Source organism: Cebus imitator, unplaced genomic scaffold (genome assembly GCF_001604975.1).
Source record: "Cebus imitator isolate Cc_AM_T3 unplaced genomic scaffold, Cebus_imitator-1.0 Scaffold27, whole genome shotgun sequence".
Lineage (NCBI taxonomy): Eukaryota > Metazoa > Chordata > Mammalia > Primates > Cebidae > Cebus > Cebus imitator.
The window spans coordinates 9395579-9420710 of NW_016107342.1; the positions used below are offsets into that span (position 1 = coordinate 9395579).

The 25132-nt window shown below is 35.4% G+C and overlaps 1 pseudogene; it reads left to right on the plus strand.

Annotated features, from left to right (window-relative positions):
• The window catches only part of LOC108300403, a 32863-nt pseudogene extending 18677 nt beyond the window's left edge, over positions 1-14186 (plus strand).
• The last annotated feature ends 10946 nt before the right edge of the window (positions 14187-25132 follow it).

Genomic DNA, 25132 nt, shown 5'->3' on the forward strand with positions numbered 1-25132 from the left:
AGAAAAGACTATTCAGATTTTTATTATCCTAATGATTAAAAATTGCTCATGATGCTTGTTCCAGTAAGAGAAAAAAAAATGTTCTTAAATGCTAAAACAATAGTAGCTTCTTTGGTGAGTGATGTACCACTTAGTAATAATGCAGTACATTTTGAACAGATCTGTAGTTTTTCAAAGACAAACATCAAATAGAAAGAAAGAGGTTATGTCACCTTCACCCTCACAGTACTGTCATTTATATGCTATCAGCTCATTAAATTCACATTAGGATACTCCATGGGACTTGAGTTGCTATTAGTGCACCTAAAATGGCATAACAAAATCTCAGTTCACTTTAAGAGAGATGGCATTGCGACATTTTGTATTTCATCACTGAATTATTACAGTCTCAGATGCATTCTGCTGTGATGGTAATGGAAGGAGGAGTACAAGAGAGGAAAGCTGTCCATTTGTCGTTCCCCAGGGAGAGAAAAAGCAAAGTTTGTTTAAAAAAAATTTAAGGAAGTGAAAGTAAAGCATTAACAATTTAACCCCTGTATCTATGCTGAAAATACACAAGTAAAGGCAAATGTTACATTTTGAGATAGAATTTACAGGACTTGTTTATTTTCTTAAGTAAAGTGGATATAGTGACTTCTCAGGACTTGTTTGGTTAGTGGTTTTATGTCCACAGGTGGATGGCCATCTGCACTTCATATTACCTTTCAGAAGTGCTCACTGGTAGCAAACCACTGTCTTTTTCTATTATATTTTTAGCAGTTATATCCTTATGAAAAAATATGTGTAGCCTCTCAAAGGTAAACAATTCAATGACAAATATGAACATTGATAGTTATCTCCATGATCGCAGAATGTTTCAATCATGATGTACAAAAAAGCTTATTATCTCTTATTCTGAACAACTCGCAGCTATACAAGATTTTACAAAATAATTTTAGCACATTTTACAATGATCAAATTGTACATTTGTCAGAAATAGAGTCACCAATGGAAAAAGCTTAAAATAGCAAGGGTTTACACAGCATGCAAGAATTGGTGTTATTTTCAAAACCAGTAAACTTAGGAGAATTTTGATGTATATTTTACCAGCAGAATGAAGTGAGGTATATGGCTGACTTAACATGCTTTTACGTATAAATAGAGAAATAAATGTGTGTTTATTAAGAGATGAAATTGTATAATAACACAAGCCTGCTCTCTTCTAGTGATTACTTCTCAGTGATAGAAACAGAATTTGAATAGAAAAAACAAGTTTAAAATCTTAATCCAACATCTTGAATGTCCAACATCTTGAATGTTTGGACATAATGAACACAATATTTCATAATTGGGAGTTTATACTATATGTGGAACATATTGAAAATTACAGTTGTTCAGAATATTTAGACTTCATGACTATTGCTTTCATTTGCATGATTTATTACATAAAGTAAAAAAAAATATCAAATATGTGAAATATAAATACCTCCTGCTTCTGAGTAGACTTTGGTTGTAACTACAGCTTTGTTGTTGGGTGATTGGCAGTTGTAATAAAAAAAAATGAAGGGATTGAATTAGACAATCAGTAGATTTCCTACGATTCTCTACATCTGTGTCTTATAGGAGACAGCACAGTGTTGGAAAAAGAGATTCAGTAGGAATTTAGGCCGTTGGTCTTCACCCAGACCAAAACTAAGAAATCTAAATTAGTGAGTAATTTAGGCCTTAGTTTTCCCTTCTATGAAGTAAGGCAAAATACTTTCTGACCTCTAAAGCATCCTGAGATAGATCTAAATTTCTCTGGCTTTGTGTTCTCCAATCCTTTCTCAGTTCTGTCACAATTTTACCATGTAATATTGGACAAGGTCCTAAAGCATATAGAGTACTCATTTTATTAGTCAGGATTCTTCAGAGAAACAGAACCAGAAAATTGTGTGTGTGTGTGTGTGTGTGTGTGAGAGAGAGAGAGAGAGAGAGAGATTTATTATGATAAATTGGTTCTTGTGATTACAGAGGCTAGAAGTCTCACAATCTGCTGTCTATAAGATAGAGAACCAGGAAAGCCAGTTGTAATTCAGTTGGAATTGGAAGGCCTAAGAACCAGGGAACTTGATGGTATAAATTTCACTCTGAGGGCTGGAGTAGATAAGATGAGATGTCCCAGCTCAACCAGCAAAGCAGGAAAAAAGAATCAAGTTCCTCCTTCCATGTGTTTTTCTATTCAGACCCTCAATTGATTGAATGATGGCCATTCACATTGGGGAGGACAATCTATTGTAATGAATCCACAAATTCAAATGTTAATCTTATCCAGAAACACTCACAGACACACCCAGAAATAATCTTTAATCTGGGTACACCGTGACCAATCAATTTCATACATAAAATTAACCATCACACTATCATTATGCTTAATCTCCCATCCTACTCCCAGGAACCTAGAAAATGTTACTAAATATGATACCAAATGTTACAACTAAGCAACCACAGCAAAATTTTTCAGACCTCTGGGTTTATCTTTGCCTCTTAAATAAGCCAGAATTCCCCATAACTTTTTAACCTCTTAACTTCAGCCCGGTTCAATCACTTGGGTATCTATCCTCCAGCAATAGTCATTTGAGTTTATAATCATCCTTATAAGATAAGGAAATTGAAATCCACACCGGATAAATGACTCATCCAAGGTGACACAGCTGAGAGCTAGGTTCAGGAAAAGCTGTTTCATAACTTTTAGTGCAATACTTTTCCAGCCAGTGTCTTGTGGAGTCAAGGATCTCACTTTTTATTGTCTTTGTTTCAGCTTTTACACAGCCCACAGCAGGGCAAAAGCAACCCTCCCTGGAAAGCAATTTTACTTGTCTTGATAAGATGAATAGGCGTTCTAAAATTCAGCAAGATAGCCATGGAATTTTTTTCCCAATATTTTATGAGAACAGTAATCACAAATGTAAGTAATGAAAGATACACTAGAAAGTAATTTTGTGGAATAACCATTTATTGAAATAACAAAACTTATGTTAAATGATAAGAAACATTGTTTCTTTTTTAAGTAAATATTAGAATCTGTCTGTGCTTATTTAGCAATAACTCAAAGGGTAGTCAGCCAGTTGGTGATACTGCTCTTCACTTTTTGGCAGGTGTAAACCTGAAATGCAGAAGGCCACTTCATCTACCACAATGTGAACACAATATTCCCTAATATCATCCAATTCCCTTTGTTTCACCTCTTGACTCACCACAAAAACTATCTGATCTGATTTTGATTTCCCAAGAAGACATTTTTTCACTGGGAAGGAGTGTGTACTTGCCAGCTGATGCAAGTATTCTGTTACATAGTGCAGAGTGTTGTTCTGTGTAAGTGAATAAATTGGCATTCTGGTTTATAAATCTGTTTCCTGTAAGCTTATTCAGCATTAATGAGTCCTCTAGAGCCTGACCATTCCTGAGAAAACTGATAAAATAGTACTCCTAGCTAGGCGAAGCCAAGGCCCACGCCCTGGCTCTGAAGTCACTCCAGTGAAAGTTTTGTATATGCCATGTGTTCCTGCCGGAAACAGCAAGGCAGCCAGCCTCTCTCTTTATTCCTAATAATTACAAGTGAGACAAATCTCTTAGAAGGAAACTCCTAAAGTGAATAGGAACAGTGCATACCATCTTCATCCCTCAGAGATTTACAGTGTACAGTTATATAATAACAGTTTGTAAAAGATAAGCCTGATTTATACTGCACAACCCAGGATTTCTCAGTATTCCAACTACTTTCATGTGATTCATATTAAACTTTCTGGGAATATACTACGAAAAACTGTTTGTGGGATATTATATTGTAGGAATCCTGAAGAAGGCCTGGAAGTGCCGTCTCTCCTCAGTGATTTTTAATCTCATTTGTGTCTTGATAAAAATGAGAATTTCTCAGCTATAGATCCCAATAAAAATAACAACTGACAATGTCATAATAAAGTTAGTCTCATATAGAAGCTGGGTAGATTTGCTTCACACTAGTACTTGGAAGTGGCTTGACACTGACATCCTTCTGTTTAGCTTCCTTTCCTATAAAGGGGTCCATTCTCAACAAGTAACACAGAATATGTTGTTTAGAAAAGTTATAGAAAGATCAGTCAGGGTGGCTCTGTCACCAAACTTTATTAGATCTAAAAATGTACGGTATCAGTCACATTCTATTGTGTTGGAGCCCAAGGATGTGTCCAATAAATATCACCGCTTTCATGCAACAGAGTTCTGAAAAATAATAGATAAATAAATGAATGGAAGATGAAGTCAAAGTATCACCTTATTTACTAGGAGAGCAGCTGGGAGACCTTTATATAGAGTTAGTCATTTGAACCTACCTACTGACCATTGAATTTAGGTTGAATTACTCACCTGGGCCCAGCCAGGATAAAGCTGGTGGGGAAAAGTCAGCCTTAGGAGGTTGAGATAAACTGCATTTCTCCTTGAAGGAAGGAAAATTTCCAAGAGGAATAGGAGTGAAACTCCATTGAGAGGTCTGACTTTAATCTTCAACTCAAGTGCCTGCATCTGGGGTAAAGTGAGTAAAACGATAGACAGCAAGTCTTCTTCTGCATGGAAGATGACCTCAGAAATGGGGAATCATAATTTTCTTCTAACATACTACTTCTTGTAGTAAGAGACCTAAAATATAAAACCTAAACAATTTTAAAAAGCACACTAAGATTTGAGCAGAGTATACTTTTCCTACAAGACAAACTTGGCAGAAATTAGTTAATGGAATAAGGAAATTACATATAACATGCCTAGAGCTGGACATGAGAAAACAAGACAGAGATGGAACGAGATATAAACTTTAAAACAGGCAGAAAGGTAAAGCAATTATTCTGTCTTGCTACTAAGTAATGACTAATACTGAAGCAATGACATTTGAGTGTAGGCTTTCCTAGGATTTGTACACCATCTTTTTGTTTTGTTTATCACATTTATTCTGTTTTCAAATATATCTAAGGAATCACTGGTGTACAAATTTGTAATTATAAAAATCTGAATATTAAAAGTGTTTTAGCTTAGACCATTGGGTCTTCTAAAAATAGTCAAAGGCTCACCTTATAGTTAGATGATTTAACAAATGCAAAATATTGCAGATTTACAAATTATTTTATTATTAATAATTAGTGTTCCTTCTCCACATGGAATGTATATTTCTACAAATATATATATCTATTTATGCTCACTCAATAAGCACTTATTAGGTTCATAACTGTAACAAGCTGTGTGCCAGAACCTAAGATTCAAAATCAAATATGACACTATTTCTGCCCTTGAATAGTTTTGATTCCCCTAGGAAGAGATAAATCAATGATTATCATTTAGCATGAAAGATGCTAAGGTAATGGCATGTAGAGAGCACTATGGGAGACAAAACATCTATGTCAGAACTTAGAGATCAAGAAAAGTGGTGTTTGAGTTAAGGCATGCCTGTGTGTACATGTGTGTGTGTTTTAATTTTTATTTTCATGCAATTTCAAAAAAGGTTGTTCCAGAACATTTGACAATAACTTGGAGATGTGGTGCCTGTTTACATTAATATTTGAATGTATTATTTACTTCACACAGGAACATACAGCTCTATGATCTAATCCACAATCTGTATTCAAATTGAGTCAACAATCCTAAAAATGTGCTGCATTTGTTTTTTTCCACAGCTCAAGGTCTATTCTGGATCACTTGTTGCATTTTGTTGCCATATCTCTTCAGATTTTTTTCCTTCAGTCTCTATCTTGACCTTGATCTTTTTGAGAACAGAAGGGTTATTTTGTAATTCAATTTGCATTCCTTTGATGTTTCACATTGTTACATTCAAATCATGATCTGTGGCAGGACCACCACAGGAGATAGCGTGCCCTTCCCAGGAAGCATGTGATACCCACTTGCTCCTGGATTTGATCACTTGATTAAGGGGCTGCTCACATTCGACATTGTGAAAGTACTGTTTTTATTTTTATAATTAAGGAGTGTTAATGATTTTTGCAGGGACAATTTGGGTAGTTCGAAACATCTGATTTTTTGAAGATGTTTTTCTAGTTTTGGCTATTAAAAATAAAGTCTCTATGGCGAGTGTCAGGGAAGGGTTCGCAAATACATTGTGTTGTCAGGGAAGGTTTCACTGATAAGGTAATAATCAATTAGAAGTGTAATGTGGAAACCAGTTTGAGTAGGAAATTATTATTTGTATAACTTAGAATAGGTTTGTACTCAAGAATCAAAATTCTCAACCCAAAATAACAGAAATAATTTGTGTTTTATTATATCCCTTAAGAAGCCTAGAAATAAACTCTCTCAGGATTGGTCTAGTGGCTCTACTTTTTCATCAAAGAACCCAGGGTTTTTCCATTCTTTGGAACCACTATTCTTTATATTTCGTTTGCCTTAGGTTTATTTCATCAGAGTCAGCATCTGCTTGACTGCTTCCTTGATTCTAGACACCATGGGTTTTTTTCAGTGAAGGAAAAACTATACAACCAGTTAAAGTGTCTGCCACACTAAATGAGAGCAGAAATATGGAAAGAGATTTTGCTTCCGCATTCTTCAAGCAATACCTTCTATAAGAAGGTACATGCTTCAAAGTGTCAGCTTCATACTTTTATGTACAATTAATTATCATACCACAAAATAATGATACTTTTTTTGCTTCTGCTCAGTATGCTACAATTATCCACTGTCTAAATGGAAATGTTCTCATCTCTTCCATCTTATTTGTCATATTTTACACAGATCAATATCAATTTCTTTTCCAGTTCAGTCACAATCTTACCTGGTCATATATTCTAAAAATTAAAGTTGCCATTTTATCATCCGCTAACACACACACACACACACACACACACACACACACACACACACACACACAAATAGAGGAAATTTAATTGAAGGAAGAAAGAAGAAAGTGTGCATAACTGTTTTCAGTCACTATGCTAGAGTTGATATTTATCCTTTCTCCTTCTACTTACCAATTTAATGTTACCTTTGTCCTTACTCTATCTTTGGGATGGTTGCTTAGTAGGATAACTCAAACTTTTCTTCCTCAAAGTTTCATGGCTTTGTTGACATGCATTTATTACCAGTTTCTCAAGCATTTTAAGTTAAGGTATTTGTATGATAAAGACACATTTGTGTTATGCTGTAGATGATGCAAGGAATGTAGTGAACCATATTATAATTATAAATAAAATTTATAACTGAATCCTATAGAGTCACATATTGGCAAGTAAATAAATATAGTAGAGTATATTGTATAAATATATAGAGAGCCACTATGAGGCAAGTAAATATAGTACAGTACTTCAAAATTAATAATGACATTAGGAGTCAAACCGTAGGTGGAAAATTACCTCAAGCTGAGCCAGTCAGATTCTTTTTGCCAGAATTTGTAAATTAAACTAAGACATTCTAGTTTCAATTGGGGTGGATCTCTTGCACAGAGGAGATATAAAAATTTGAGATGGTAGTGTAGTGTACTTTAACACACACATTAAAAGCAGAGAAAAACAATTTTCAGAAAAAGAAAAATAAAAAGATAAGAGAGAAAGAGAGAGAGAGAAAATCAGAGTGCACCAAAACATTCCCTGGGTTCTGATGGTATTTTTACGTATTAACAAATACCGGGCTCTAGACTTTCTAAAGGGATTTGATGTATTTCTTATCTTTGCATTATAAAATTACTATATGTGCCAATACGTAATTCCTCACCAACATCCCCCTTAAAATATCTGCTTAATTTAGCTAAGGTTATTATCTTTCACTTGCATTCACTGAGCTCTAACTCTAATATGGCTTCCTAAATTATTTGGTCCTGAAACCTACTTTTTGTCCTTTCACAGTGTGAAAATATCTTTGCAGAAGCAAGGAAAGAAGCTCACCTTTTAACTTATTCTGTAAAATTATTTTGTCCATGCGATTTTGACACATTCACCTCAAATTTTCAGGATAAATGCTTAGCAAGGCATTTCTTGTGTCAAAATATAAAAGAATGTTTAACGAAAGAGATGAGAGAGGCTTTTCTCAATAAGTCTGTATTAAGTGCTTACAACCTATAAAAAGCAGTACAAATATTTATGGAAGATAAAGTTTTATGCAAATTAAATGTGTTGTGTATAATTCACAAGAAGAATATTTCACATTCAATTGATTGAGAGGTGATTTAATTTCAATGTCCTAAACACTTTTACATAAAAAAATAAAACGGTGAACCTAGAAGTGCTACTTTGGGGAAGCTAAGTAAAAATTTAACTATGTGCACAACATATTTAAATTCAAGTGAAGAGGGATATCTCAAAAATTCCGTGACTGATTTTGGTGAGTACAACCTCTGATAAATATGTCTAAATGCAAACTTGGAGAGAATTAAAACATTTATAATTTTTTCCATTGAGGCCTCTGTGTTTCCAGATTGGCCATTTAACCATGTTTGTTCCAGGTGGCTGCTTTGAAACATCCCTCACACATTCAAATTGTGTTTGAAAACACATGGCAAAACCACCTATTTGGACTAGGGAAGTAACAATAATTTTTCAATAGCAGACCAAACTCGTGACAATTGCTTTCCAATAGGAGCCTCTCCCTCACAATATCATAGCCATTTGTTTTCACAAACTATGATTTCTTCACAAGTTGATTTCTGGTGCTCTCCAGGATGTTCACTTACCAAGGGAGTTGCACTAGCTACTTTCTAAAATAGGTCTTCTACTGATATTACATATGTTGGACATTTATGCTTGTTTTTATTTGGCTAAATTATAATTCCTTTGAATTTTGCCCTCAGGTAGTTTTAAGGTGAAGGTTAAAATTTGAAACTTTTAATGAAATAAATAAATATACTTAGTAATATATTATTTTCCTGAAAGAATAAATATGCTTTCAAAAATAACCCACCTAATAACAGTCTCTAAGTTTTACTTTCATATCATCAGTGATGTTTTAAAGTTGTTTAACGCATGAAACAACCCCATATATATAGTTATAAACACATTCACACTATACACAACCATACACAGACATAGCCAATTCAACACATTTTTTTTGAGTGCCTACTATGATCCAGAAACTGGAAATGTAACAGTGAGCAAGTCAGTTATGGTTTCATTCTCAGCAACCTTATATTACAGTGGGGATATGTAAGGGAAAATAATCAATAGTCACTGAGAACATGCTAAGGGAAGAGTTAGGAAAGGGAATATATGGAAGAGCATGTTTATTTAGCCACCTCTCCCTTCATGATGTAACTTTTGCCTTCTCCTCTAGACGTATGTGTGTTCAGTCTAATTCTAAGAAATAATCTGTCCTCCTTTTGAAATCACGCTTAACTCATTAGTTAGGGTAGTTATTATCTAAAAGACAAAAACTAGCAAATGCTAGTGAGGCTATAGAAAAAAGGGGAACTCCTACACATTGTTGGTGGGAATCTAAACTGATACAGCCACTATGAATAGTGTGGAGCTTCCTCAAAAAAAATGAACAGAACTACCACACAATCCAGCAATCCCACCACTAGGAATTTATCCAAAGGAAAGGAAATCATATCAGGGAGACATATGCACTCCCATGTGTATTGCAGGACTATTCACAACAGCCAAGATATGGAATCAAACTAGGTGTCCAATAACAGATGAATGGATAAAGAAAATGTGATATACATACACAGTAAAATGCTATTCAGCCATTAAAAAATGAGGTTAGATCAGAGTATGGTGGTTCACACCTGTAATCCCAGAACTTTGGAAGGCCAGGGCAGAGAAAACACTTGAGGCCAGGAATTGGAGAACAGCGTGGGCAACAAAGCAAGACTCTATCTCTATAAGAAATTTAAAAAATTAGCCAGGCTTGGTGATGCACATTGGTGGTTCCGGCTGCACGGTAGGCTGAGGTGAGTGGATCACTTGAGCCTGGGAGTTTGAGGCTTTCATGAGTTATGATTTCACCACTGCACTCCAGCCTGAGGAACAGAGGGAGACCTTTTCTCTAAAAAAAAAAGAAAAAGAACGAAAGAAAAAAGGAAATTCTATCATGCAGCAACATGGATGGGACTGAAGGACATTATGTTAAGTGAAATGAACCAGGAAAAAAAAAGTTAAACACTGCATGTTCCCACTCATAGGAGGAAGCAAAAATATGTTGATCTCATTTCAAGGGTGGGGGAAAGGAGGAATAGGAAGAGATTTGTTAAAGGACATAAAATTACAGACAGATAGGAGGAATAAATTCCATTGTTCCATAACTTTGTTGAATGACTATAGTTAATAATATATTGTATAGTCTCAAATAGCTAGAAGGAGGATATTCAATGTTCCCAACACAAAGAAACAATAAATGTTTCAGATGATTGATATGCTAATTACCCTGATCTGATCACTACATATGTCAACTTAAATATATATATATATATATATTTCATTTTCCATATCTATATACAGATGATTTCTTATATGTGAATTATTCATCTTTATATACTATTATTCACTGTGAAAACTCAGGTCTCTTTACACTTCTGGTCATGAGATTTGTGCTGGAATTTTCCTCCAACCAAAAGTACACAAGGCAAGTGTTTTTAGATACAGGACAACAGGCAAAATGTGATCCTAAAGAGAAAAGAAATATATGTTGAATATCAGGACCACTGCAACATTTTACAACCTTAGAAGAGCAACCTTAGAAGAGGGAGGAGCTGAGTGAAGTGAGTGGGGCTGGGTCAGAGTTAAGGGCTGCTAAAGTGAGTGGACCGCAATTTAGGGGCAGGATTTCCCAGAAAAGAAGCTAAAGGAAATGACCCCATATGTTTAGTTAGAGTCACTAAAAGTTATAGAGTATCAATCAAAAATAACAAATAATAGCATTTCACAACATCTGAGCTATTCTGTTTATTTTCTTACCGATTTTCTGTGCTCACAATGAACATAAGCTCTGTGAACACAGCTCTATTGTTCATTCTGTCTTCCTAGCAGAAGAATACCTGATCCGAAGTAGGTACTCAATAAATATTTATTGAGTTAAGTGACTCTCACACAACTGGAAGTCCTGAGACAGAACAAGGTCAAGGCAAATTAAAATGAGGACTCCAACTCAGTTCCTCTGTGCTTCTTCCAGGTCAACTCTTGTTCGTGAATAACTTTGTTCTCAAGCTGGCCTCCCTTGTGGCAAAAACATGATTGTCAGTGGCCTCCAGGACAGCCCATTTTCTAGTCTTCATGTAGTAGGAAAGAGGAAGAGTAACTCTTTTATTTGTGGAATAAAACATTTCTCTTCTAGTGTGTTTGGGCTATATCATGTCTTAGGTAAACTCAAAGAATAAAAATAATCAAAGGCTGGAATACTCTGCGCTGATTGGATTAAATTTGGTTTCCTGAATTGATCACTTGCTTGACTGAGTGTGGAATGGGGATTAGATTATTAATAATTTAGATTGATCAAGGGTGGCATCTGAGCTAGAAACAGACTCAGGTTTCCCTGAGTCACAGGGGTAGTATGAAGGAGGAATGGGTTCTTCAAGAACATCCCAGGCTCTCTTAGGAAGGTGTAAGGAAACAATGAATATTGAGTAGCAAATCATTATTGTCCATTATATTTTTCACTATAGATATATTCCAAAGATTTTATTCTTAGAAGTGCAACAAACATAAAAATAAAATATTGTAAGACAAATGTATTTATTTATCACAAAGTAACTGTTTAAAATGATAGATCTTTGAAGATAGTTTGGGGAACAACTACTAACCTATCAAAAACTTTTAAGCTTGTCAGAACTGGAATAACACTACTAGATCTGTACCTGTTCTGTTCAGCATTGTACTCACAGTTCTTAACACAGCCCTTAGCATAAAGAAGATGCTTGGCTGGGTGCCGTGGCTCATGCTTGTAATCCAGCACTTTGGGTGACCAAGGCAGGTGGATCACCTGAGGTCAGAAGTTTGAGACCAGTCTGGCCAACCTGATGAAACCCTGTCACTACTTAAAAAAAAAAAAAAAAAAAATTAGCCAGGCATGGTGGCAGGCACCTGTAATCCTAGCTACTTGGGAGGCTGAGGCAGGAGAACCACTTGAACCTGGGAGGCAGAGGTTGCAGTTAGCTGGGATCATGCCGCTGAACTCCAGCCTGGGCAACAGAGTGAGACTCCACTCCGTCCAAAAGAAAAACAAGAAAGATGCTCAGTGAGTACTTGAAAAATTAATGATTGTATTCACGTATTTGTTTTTGTAGAGATAAAACCACAAGCTTTCGTTTGAAAAAAAGAAACCCTAAGTTTCCTGCAGAGAAAACACAGCATACCTATTCTATAAATGCCCCTTGCTTCCCAGTAATATTGTTTGCAAATTATTCTATTTATGAATGTGAATTAAAGGATTTTTCAGAGTGATTCTATATAAAACAACAATTCAAAAGCCTAAGAGATGAAAATCTACATCTTGCCACATGGTGTTTCATTTGTTCCATTTTTGCTATTTTTTTCCCTCTTGTTCTGATTTCTCTTATGTTAATACATTTTATAATAATCAATTTTTATCTACATTATCAAATTATTTATGCTTTTTATAGTCCAGTGATCTATGTTTTTGATATATACTTTCAATTAATCAGAATCTTATTTTAAATAAATTATATACTATTTGGCAAGAGTTTAAGAGCCTCATAACTGTGTATGTGTAATTCTTCCATCCCATTCTTCGTGCTACTAAGGTCATACATTTTCTTTTAAACACCTCATAAACATAATATGTTACCAGTATTTTTTCTTAGGCATTAAGTTATCTTTTAGAGTAAATTTTTAAATTATTTTATTTTCATTTATTCTAGTCCCAGTGCTCTTTATTTCCTTAGAATATTCACATTTCAATCTGATATCACATTCCTTCTGCCCAGTGAATTTCTTTTAATGTTTCTTGCCATGTAGATCTTCTTAAAATAAATTATTGGATATTGTTTGTCTTAGAAAGCCCATATTTATACTTCATTTTCAAAAGATATTCTTGCCGGGTAAAAATTTATGGAAAGACAGTATTTTTTTTTTCAGCTTTTGAAGAGAAATCAGCTATATGAAGATGGCAATGGAGATAGAATAACTAGAAAGAAGACAAAAAAAAAAAAAAGAAGCAAGAAACAAAAGTTCAAACAGACCTTCCCTCAGTTCCAATATGTGACTGTATGTATCCTAAAGGTGTATTTCCTGTTAGGGAATGTGAATGTGAATACCCACCCACACAAGATGGATGGAAAACTATGAGTGAAGAAAAGAAAGCATTAGATCAGGCTAGTGAGAAGATTTGGAATGAGTTTTGAGAAGTTGCAGAAGCACAACAACAAGTTAGAAAATATGTGATGAGCTGGGTCAAGGCTGGGGTGATAGAAATCTGTGAAAAACTGCAAAACTGTTCATGCAATGTAATAAAAGAGAATGGATTAAATTCAGGCCTAGCATTTCCTGTTGATGTTCTCTCAACAATTGTGCTGCCCATTATACTCCCGTTGCTGTTGACACAACAATATTGCAGTACCATGATATCGGTAAAATAGATTTTGGAATTGGTATAAGTGATAGGAGTATTGACTGTTGACTGTGCTCTAACTCTCACTTTTAATCCCAATTATGATACATTATTAAAAGCTGTAAAAGATGCTACTAGTACTGGAATGAAGTACACTAGAACTGATGTTCATCTGTGTGATGTTGGTGAGTCCTTTGAAGTTGAAATAAATGGGAAGACATAACAAGTGAAACCAATCAATATCTAAATGAACATTCAATTGGGAAATATAGAATACATGCTGGGAAAACAGTGCCCATTGTGAAAGGAGGAAAGGCAACAAGAATGGAGGAAAGAGAAATGAATGCAATTGAAAACTTTGAGAGTACAGAAAAAGGTTTCGTGGTGTTATGAGATGTTCACATTACATAAAAATTTTTGATGTTAGACATGTACCATTAAGTCTTCCAAGAAGAAAACAATTGTTACATATCATCAATGAAAATTTTGGCACCCTCGCCTTCTGCCACAGATGGTTGGGTTGCTTAGGAGAAAGGAAATACTTGATAGCTCTGAAGAATCTGTGTGACTTTGGAATTATAAATCAATATCCACCGTTTTGTGACAGTAAAGGATTGTATACAATGCAATTTGAACATACTATACTGTTGAATCTAACATGTAAAGAAGCTGTCAGCAGAGGAAATGACTATTCAATTTAGTCCAAAACCACATTTAACACCTTTATTTTCTAAACTTTTTTGGAATACATACTATTTTAACAGTGGACCTATATAATATTTTTTATCTGTGTTTAAAAAAGAAAGAATTTGGCTGAGCATGGTGGCTCATGCCTGTAATCCCAGTACTTTGGAAGACCAAGGTATGTGAATCACCTGAGGTCAGGAGTTCGAGACGGAACCCTGTCTCTACTAAAAATACAAAAATTAGTCAGGTGCAGTGGCGTGTGCCTGTGTAGTCCTAGCTACTTGGGAGGCTGACACAGGAGAATCACTTGACCACAGGAAATAGAGGTTGCAGTGAGCTGAGATTGTTCCACTGCACTCCAGCCTGTGTGACACCATGAGATTCTGTCCCAAAAATAATAATAACAATAAAATCAAATTAAAAAAAAGGAATTGATCAAAGGCAAACAGTCTAATATAATGAGCCAAAGAAAAATCTTTCAGGACTTCCCAATGTTAACTGATTTTCCCCTTCCTATCTAGAAGAATGCTATACAGCTCAAATTGGTTAGGAATGACATACATTTTGTTCTGAAGACTAAGAGATGGTTTCTAGATATTTATACTCTTATATTTCTTGTATGCTTTGAATGACTACAATTCTGCATCTGCACCCTCTAGTGTCACTTTTTAACTTGCCTGGAATCTATTTTCTAAAAAATAAAGATATTTTCAGATCTGAAAACAAATCAGAGGAACAGTAAAGATCATCAAGTCTAATCATATCCAAATGTGGTCTATCAATCAGCCTCAGCAGAAATAATTGGGGAAGATTAAAAAATTCAGAGAATGTTGACCTCATTTCTGAGATAGGATTTATATATATTTTATGATTGTCTAGAAAGTGTCAACCTACAGTTTAACCTGTATTCTAATTTTGATTCATGATTTTAAATAATTAAACTTTTGTAGTTGATATATCTGTCCCCCCAAATCTCATGTTGTAATGTGATCACCAATGTTGGAGGTGGGACCTGGTGGGATGTGTTTGGATCATGATGGTGGATTCCTCATGAATAACTTGCTGCTGTCTTCATGGTAATGAGTGCATTCTCACTGTATGAATTAGCATGAGAGCTGGTTATTTAAAAGAGCCTGGAACTTCCTCCTCTCTCCCTTGCTCCCACTCTCACCATGTGACATACCTGTACCTCCTTTACCTTCTGCCATAATTAGAAGCTTCCCGAGGCATCCAGCAGAAGCAGATGCTGGTCCTATGCTTCCTGTATAGCCGGCAGAACCATGGGCCAAAATAAACCTCTTTTCTTTTTTATTATTATTATTTTATTTTAAGTTCTGGGCTACATGTGCAGATCTTGCAGGATTGTTGCATAGGTATACACATGCCATGGTGGTTTGCTGCCTTCATCCCCCTGTCAGCTACATTAAGTGTTTCTTCTAATGTTATCCCTCCCCAATTTCCCCACCCTCATTTCACTGTGGTACTGTTTACAATAGCAAAGACTTGGAACCAACCCAAATGTCCATCAATAGACTGGATAAAGAAAATGTGGCACATATACACAATGGAATACTATGCAGCCATTAAAAGGATGAGTTCATATCCTTTCCTGGGACATGGATAAATCTGGAAACCATCATTCTCAGCAAACTGACACAAGAACAGAAAACCAAACGCCACATGTTCTCACTCATAAGTGGGCATGAGCAATGAGAACACATGGACACAGGGAGGGGAACATCACACACTGGGGTCTGTTGGGGGGGGTGGGGCACTAGGGGAGGAATAAACCTCTTTTCTTTATAAATTACCTAGTCTCAGGTATTTCTTTATAGCAATATGATAATTCACTAATAGAATAATATGAATTGGTTGTATTTTGGTAGAAATATATGGATATAATTTTAGAAAAAAATAGCATTTTTTTTGTCTTCTGCCTACGGAATTTACTAGGAAGAGAAGTGAGCTTCTGTTCTGCTGCTAATTTGCAATATTACATGCTAGTGACAAATTCCTCCTATTGCAAGCACATAAGTCCCCAGAGCCCAACTATTTCTAAAGATACATGGCCAGTCAAGCCCATGTCAGATGCAAGACAAAGGAATGTCATTTTTCCACAAGTGGTATTATTTCTGCTAGATTTCCACATCATCAATGAATAACTAGAAAAGAAGTAAGAGGACACAGGCTATATGATGTTTAAATCAAGTTGTTTAATGACAAAAACTGAACAGATTTTGCATGTTATTTTATCCCATTTATATTGACAAAGTGTCATACTTCTACTTTATGAAGAGAAATTTCATGAAATAGTCATAAGGAAGAAATAATTAATGCTAGGAATAAGCGTAAAGCTCTGCATAGCTTTTCCTTTACCAGGTTTTACAAATCCTGCTGACCTCCTGCCAAACAAAGCAGAGAGCGTCCCCCTGAAACACACTCTATACCCACTTGCCCCTTTTATTTACATTCATTTAAACTATTTTAGCATCTTCCTGAATAGCAGAAATTTATCTTATGGAAATAATATCAGCCTTTCCATCCCTGCAATGCAAGCTGCTGGCATCAGTTAAATTCTGAGAGGCTTCTTTCGGAGTTAGGGCCAGCTGGTTTATAGCTGGAGTCAGCAGTCACCTGCAGAATCAAGTCTGGAGAAAGTCAGGATGTTACTTCCTGGCCAAAATTAACACACCCACCAAGATTCAATTGTGCCTGAATTTCCACTAGTAGGGATTGACTCCCACCGATCAATGTCTTGTGCTTTCTAGGACTTGCTTATTTCTGACTTCATTGAATCTAAGATGTCATCAATTATAAAACCTATCACTATTATACGTACAACTAAAGAAAAAGTATATTGCCAATTTAACCATGGCAGATCGTCAACTCTAACATTTATCCCAGTTTCAAAGATGTTAAATTATGTTTTTAAAAAATATGTTTCAATACTTGAAATAAGGCAAATGAAAATGCTAGTAGTGAGAGAGAAACAGTGGAGAATGAAAACTATGATGACCCATATTAACTCAACATTTAAGCATTGATGTCAACCAGCTAAAGCCAAGCCCCAGGATAATGAAATATAGGATAGTCATATTTTCATAGAAGACAAGGAAGAAAAAGATAAATTGCAACTGCTTCACAAGGTTGACTAAGCCCAGCTTTATTTAGACCGTACAATCGACTTTGAACAACTCCTTTTAGCAATGTTTATTTAAAGAGGTCACTATTTGAAGTTAGCATTGGGAATTCCATAGCTGTTGATCCGTTGGAAAAATAACTGACTCTGAGAAAGGTTAGGAAAGGTGGGAAAAGTCAATGAATAAAACCTTTTAAGCTAGAAATAGGTCAAAATATAGCCTGATCAAAGACACAGATGAAATGCAGAAGAGTGTAGATAAAGGTAAAATAATGAGCACCGGAGAAACCAATAAATAGAAAAATGTTTAAGTGGCTAGGTATGGCAGCATTACCAGGGACGTTCAGGGGCAATGTGAGAAGAGATTTACTCATTCAGCCTGTACACAGCAGCAGTAAAGAAAACAAATAGAAAGAGGAAAAAAAAGATGCTGAATTTCACTGCTAAAAAAGGCAGACTTACACTGAATGTCAGAGCTCAGAGTAGAGTTATGGGAACAGACACTTTTTTCTTCTTGAGCTGCATGTTAGATTTTTACAGTGGCACAACTTCTTTTCCAATTCAGAGAATAAAACAAAGGTAACCTAGATACTTTTCTCTCCTCCCCTCCAAAAAATCTATAGACTGAATTGATACTAGGGGCAAGACAGGCTGTTAGTAAGGATATATTTAAAGGGAACAACTATGTCAAAGTTAGGATAATTACATAGTATCTACATGGCATCATTTGAAAGATTAGAAAAATATTTTCTTACCTTTTTCTTTTTGAGTCTTGAACTTATTGCCAAAGACTTAAAGAAACTTTAAGTTTTCATATCTCTGTGTGTGTGTGTGTGTGTGTGTGTGTGTGTTTGTGTGTGTGTGTTTGTGTGTGTGTGTAGGAGGAAGGTGATTTCAAAACTCCAATAAAATGTAAATGTCCTGGACATAGAGTATTACAAATTCTGCTGTATTCTTTAGTAGGTTTTTTATTGTGATAAATTTTTGAGGGAACTTGAAAATTATATAGCATAACCATGCCCTATATGATTAACTGACCAGAGGAAGGAAGGCTTACAAGGAGAGACAGAGGGGAAACTTGATGAATTGGAATTTAAGAACTTAAAATATTCTAGATGACCTGCTAGTATTTTACATACATAATCCCTTAATCCTCATAACAGCACTGTTAGGTAGGTATTATTATCATCCTCATTTTACGTGAAGGAGGAGGAGGAGAAATTGAATCTCAAGGATATTAAACAGCTCACTTAAGGCTACCCAGCTAGTCAGTGGAAAATATGAGCCAGTTTAAGTCAGCTCACCTCAAATTTCTATGAAACTACATTAACAAACATGCGGGGAAAAACCAACACTGAATCAATGGTGAGAAAGACCCAAAGTCAATTTTATGCACATCAGGTATTTTTTCCTGGGATAGTGGTAGCCCATAAAGTGATAACATTTACTGTTTTTTTAATCAACTTAGCTCAGAGTTTCCAGGTGAAGCTTACATTTACTGAATAGTTATTGTACAATAAGTTAAATTATATTCATCTCATTTAATGCTCAAAATAACCCTATAAGATGGATGTTTTCATAATCTCCACCTCAGGTTCATATAGCTGGTTCACGATAGAGCCAGGGCTCTAACCCTACTTCTGATTTTAGATTCTGGACTCCTTTGAATAAACCATAACACCTCAGGCACATGTTTTAACTGAGAATTTTTAGAGACCTCATGAGCTCTTTCAAAATATTTTTCAATGATGAATACAGCAAGAACATATCCCATACCCTCTACCCTCACTGTTCTACAGTATTACACACAGCATATTTACTTACCAAATTTGTTCATGAGTATAATTTTTTAAAACCAAATCCCTATGGAGTAACACTATCTTTATGAACTAAACTAAATCTAAAGCTGATGGCCAGCAAGCACTGCATCACCATAAATATTACTGTTAATAACAAGATGAAGTTTTCTTTTTTGTAGATTAAGGTACCTTAGGCCGGGCGCAGCGGCTCATGCCTGTAATCCCAGCACTTTGGGAGGCCGAGGCAGGCGGATCACAAGGTCAAGAGATCGAGACCATCCTGGCCAACATAGTGAAACCCCATCTCTGCTAAAATATAAAAATTAGCTGGGGGTGGTGGCATGCGTCTGTAGTTCCAGCTACTCAGGAGGCTGAGACAGAAGAATTGCTTGAACCCGGGAGGCAGAGGTTGCAGTGAGCCGAGATCACGCCATTGCACTCCAGCCTGGCGCCTNAAAAAAAAAAAAAAAAAAAAAAAAAAAAAAAAAAAAAAAAAAAAAAAAAAAAAAAAAAAAAAAAAAAAAAAAAAAAAAAAAGATTAAGGTACCTTAGAGAGTTAGAGTTGCTATCGAGAACATTGACATCTTTAAGAAACATGAGATGAGTGTAGAGAGTCAAAATATGCCAGCAAACAAATTTCTTCATGCATTAACAAATATTTATTGAACACCCTAAATGCTTGGTCCACACTGCTCTAGGTACTGGGGTAACACAATAAACAATGTTAAAAACTCCTGTACTGGAGGAGTTTACATCCAAATAAAAAGAGACAGACAATAATGAGATAAACATTAAATGCATCGTGTGCTAAGTAGCTACGAAAAATGAAGATGCTGGCAAAATTTTCAGTAGCAATAGATAGTAAATATTTTAGGCTTTGGGGGCTACAGGGTCCATGTCAGAACTACTCTCCTGTGTTATTGCAGCACAGAAGCAAGCACAGACTAAAAGTAAATAAATGAGAGCGGCTGTGTTCCAACAAAACTTTATTTATAAAAATAGGCAGCAGTCAGGGTTTGGCCTGAAATCAAAGTTTGCTAACTCCTAAAATAAAACAAGGAAAGATGATATAAAGACTCAGGGGTGAGGGTAAAGAATGACTCATTGAAATAGTGACATTCACCTAATGCAACAAAGAAAATAAAATAACTAGTCATATGGGTCCCTGAGGAAGAGCTTTCCAGACAGGGGAAGCAGGAAGTGCAAAGGCCCTGAGGCAGGAGCTTGCCTGATGTCATCAAAGATCAAGGAATAGGCCAGAGCGTTCGTAAAGTGGAGTGAGCAGGAGTGAGCTGAAGTGAGCAGGCATCCACGATGTGGAGACTCGAGGGCAGAGTAAGGATATGAGGGTTTTTCCTGTGTGATACAGAAACCATGGGAATATTTCAAAAAGAGAAGTGCATGGTGTGTCAGTTTTCAAAGTGATCTCTCTGGCCTCTGTATGAATAGATTGAAAGGGGCAAGGAACAAAAAGAATAATTTAGGCAGTGACTGCAGAAATTTGAGTGAGAGAAGACGGTGTGTTAGATCTTAGGCTGTGGTCTAGTTGACAAAAAATAGTTGGGTTATGCTGGGTTTCAAGGGTACTGTTAACAGTATTTCCTGACGGATTGGATGCATAGTGTAAAAGAGAAAGAAGGGCCACGCATAAGAGTTTCTACATACCAACTGGAATGGTAAAGACTATGATAAGTAAATGATTTTTTTTGTTTGTTTGTTTAGAAACCACACACATAGCAATAGCTTAGCTTTTAATCCATAAAATGTTGGGAAAGTCGAGTTTGAGATATCTCCCAAGAAATAAGAAATACTCCAAAGGATGCCTGGTTCCTCCTGAGTACCTAACAGATATCAACAGGCGGGTATGGCAATGGTGAGAATAGAGCCCAGAACTTCCTTTTACTTATGAAAATTTGTAAGGAATCATGACTATACACCACTTTTGGACTCTTGAAACAAGATACAGAAACACGAGTTGTAAACTTGGCTTTGCAATTTGATAGAAACATAGGTAAATATTGTCATGTAACTTCTCTATGTCTTAATAATAAGGTATCTCCATTAAACATGATGTAGAACTAATAGTGTCAATCATGAAAGTTGCCAGGAATCAAGGAGACAATGAAAAAAGCATTTAGCACAATGCCTGGCAAACAGTATATGCTCAGTAAATATTTAATATTCTTTTTGTCCATTATGTAGAAAATAATTACACTTCAAACCCTTTGCTTTTAATTTATGAAAAGGAACCCTCATTTTTAAAGGTATCCAGGAATATGGTGAGTTTTTAATATATTAATCAAGTCTTTTGACTCTACGAAATTACTATCTAAGATTTTATTCAGCCTCTAAGAAGAAAAAGACTCTAGGATCTTATATTTGTTTGTTGTATTTCTACTCATTGAAAAAGTAAGGCTTTCATACAGACTTGGCATCACTTGTTTTTGTTTGTTTGTTTAACATTAGAGGTAGTTAGATTAAATCCTAGCTGCTAGCACAAGGAAGGAAAGGAGGAAGGAAGAGGGAGGGAGACAGAGAGGAAGTGATGAAGGGAGATAAGAGAGGAGGGAGGAAGAGAGGGAGGAAGGAAGAAAAGGAGGAAGTAGAGGGAGGGGAAAAGGAAGGAAGAAGGGAAGGGAGTGAGGGAGAAAGGAAGAAAGGAAATAAGGAAAGAAAGAAGGAAGGAAGGAAGGGAGGGAGGGAGGAAGACAGGAAGGAAAGGAGGAAGGAAGGAAAGAAGGAGGGAGGAAGAAAGGGAGGGAAGGAAGGAAAGAAGGAGGGAGGAAGAAAGGGAGGGAAGGAAGGAAAGGAAGGAAGGAAGGAAAAAAGGGATGGAAAGAGGGAAGGAAGGAAGGAAGGAAGGAAGAAAGGGATGGAGGCAGGGAAGAAAGGAAGAAAGAGAGGGAGGGAAGGAAGGAAGGAAGGGAGGGAGGGAGGAAGAGTGAGGGAGGAAAGGAGGAGGGAGGAAGGGAGGAGGGAGGAAGGGATGGATGGAAGGAAAGGAGGGAGAAGAAGAAGGAAGGAAAAACAAGAAGGTATCAGTGAATAGGAAATAAGTTTTGAGTATCAGTGTTCCCTAATCTAAAAAATAAGTTACATTTATTTTTATAGAACTTTCTTTGTCTCCTCATAAATTTACCATGTGTCAGTTTGTAATTGACATCCTGGATCACCATGACAAATTGACTTATTTCTCAATGCAAGCAAAGTCCCCTGAGTGGTTGAATTACTTGATAAAACAGTAAAATACTGAAGTTTCTTCTCATAGAACGTCTAAGCATTAGTGTCACCATGTATTAGAAGACAACAGGGGTGCCACTTCCTTTTATAAAGACTCCGCTTTGGTATAAAATACTAGTTAGGCTCATAACGCACATTATTTTTTGTTGAGTTTCATTCATGCAAATGATTTTTAAACATGAAAATATTCAAATTTGAAAACAAGTTACATAGTCAATTTCTAAAATGTTTGCTTCTGTTTCTCAACTTCATCTGGTATAGGTTTCCTCTGAAAGATACAGTGCTTTTGATAAAAAAGATTACTAAAGATATGTTAGAATGTCAACTTGAACACTTGGTCTTGGCCTCGTCCTATTAAGATACTAACTTATCTTAAATTGTTTTTTAAAAACTAAAACAAACAAAAAATATACTTAGTAAACTGTGGAGAGGCAGTAGAAGACTAAATTTAAATGTTAGGATTCTGATTTGTGTGCATTTGAAATCTAGTTAATATCATATCTTACTATGTAATATTTAAAAATTATGTAAGCCTTCTTCACCATAGTTTCTATATTTGTGAAATAATTATGACATTTTAAAATTGGATGAAATGATTAAATGAAAGAAGAAAGTGAAACGCTCCATACAAAGTATTATTCTGTTGTTTTAAATGGTGAACTACCATTTATCTCTTTAAGAAAATAACTGACATAATTTTATCCCAGTAATATTGTAAACCAAACATGCAAAATAAAATCTAATAATTAAAACCCTTCCCCATTTGCACCCAGAATACTCGCCCACTGGTAGTGCTTGTGGTTGCAGCATTTACCCCAAGATAACTTTGCCACGAAATATGTCACTTTTATCATTATTTTTGCATTGCTCTACCATACTGACTTTGGAAACAAAAGACATTCTATTTATAGCATTCTGTTTTTAGCAGTGGTATTTCCATTTACAAAATATAGTAATTCTTTTAATGATCAAGTAATTCTTGATCATTAAAAAGGTCAAATCCTACAAAATGTGACATTCCTATGCATGATGTTAATATCATTCTCAAACAGTTGTTGGGCAAAGATTTATTTGAAAAATCTAATCTTTCTGAAATAGACAATTTTGATGATTCATCTGATGCTGATGTTAGTTTTGTTTATAAATAACTCCAAGAACAGTTTTTATATTTTATTTTCACATGGAAAATCAGTCAGATTTACTTCAACCTCAAAGAATGTGTTTATGTAAAATTAAATAATCACTGGCAGTGAGCTGCACTTTCTTTTTCTAAATGAGAAAAGGGTTATTAAACCCATAACCAAAAACTAATGTATTTATTATAGCATTTTAAATAGTCAAGATCTGATTTCCATATTGAGAAAATATTTCAATGTTGTTGTTTCTCAAATTAAACATTTGTCTGTTGTCCCTATCCCCAAATAAAACTACACAATTATCATTAAATTATGCACAGCAAAATTCTAATACAATATGTATGATGTCATATACATAGAAATTAGTTTCTATGAATATAGAGGGTATCAGGATAGCATGTGTACTAGAGCGGGCAGTTTGCCCCATGATCAGAGATAACTATGGATGTCACCCATAGAGATTTTTGAAAAAATTTATTTCATACCAAACGGTAAATCAACTAAGAAACCGGTGGCAATTTACCTGTTCCCAAATGCTGTGGGGTTGGGGAAGGAGGGGTGTGGCTACTGTGATATTTGTAAAAAGACAAGCACTGGAATAAAAATGGGACAATGAAGTCACAAAATTTATCATTAGCCACTATTTGCACAAATTAGACTACACTCACTTCCATGTGTTTTTATCTGACCCATTAGTTACCTGGATAGTTTATTAAATGAAGTCTCACTTTATTTTTTCCTTTCAAATAGAAAAGAAAATGCTAGTGAAAATTTCATTTGTAACATAGCTTAATTCTGAATTTTACTTTTGATTATAGCCATGATTTATTTTAATGTTTTCAAAATGAATTTCGAAGACTATTTATTCAGTTAATTTTGAAAGTAGAAACATACTGAAACTTTTATCCCACTTGGTAAGCAGCCATCCCTTAGTTTTATCCAAGTTTTCTCATGAAAATGCCAATCGGGAATAAAACTGACAAATATATTCAATCAAAGATGGAATTTTTTTTTGCTCTTAAGTTGCAAATGGCCTCATTAAAATAAAAGCACTACCTTAGGGATTGCATAAAGCAGAGTATTGGTACCTAAATGGTATTTATGACCAGGCTAAATGTAAAGTGAATTAAAATTTAAAGGATTATAGTCAGGTAGGCCACAGACATCTGTAGAGAAATGTCCATTAAGAAGATGAAAGAACCAGCAGTCCCTAGTGACAGGCACATGTCAGGTTAGCGGTCAGCCATACCTATACACTTAGTGTCACAGCAAATGAGAAACACATTGCCTAAGGAGGAAAGTACTTAAGATATATTTATTTTAGACTAAGAAAAAAAATCACGAAATTAACACTTTGGAATTCATATCCATCATTGTCATCAAGCTAAAGTCAAAAGAAAGGAGAAAATAAGATGTAGGTTGATAATAAATATTATCACATATGTGATTCTATAAATACAGTCCAGGTTTAGAGCATGTATATCTCCAAACCTGGACCATATTTATAGAATCAATTGCAAGTAGAATTCCGTAGGCATGCCATTAAGTCCATAGTGCTGTAACCACAAAGAGGTCCTGCTGCCTGGCTACAAAATTAAGGCCTTGTTTCACAATAACAATAAAAAGTGAAATAGCCTCTAGAGTGC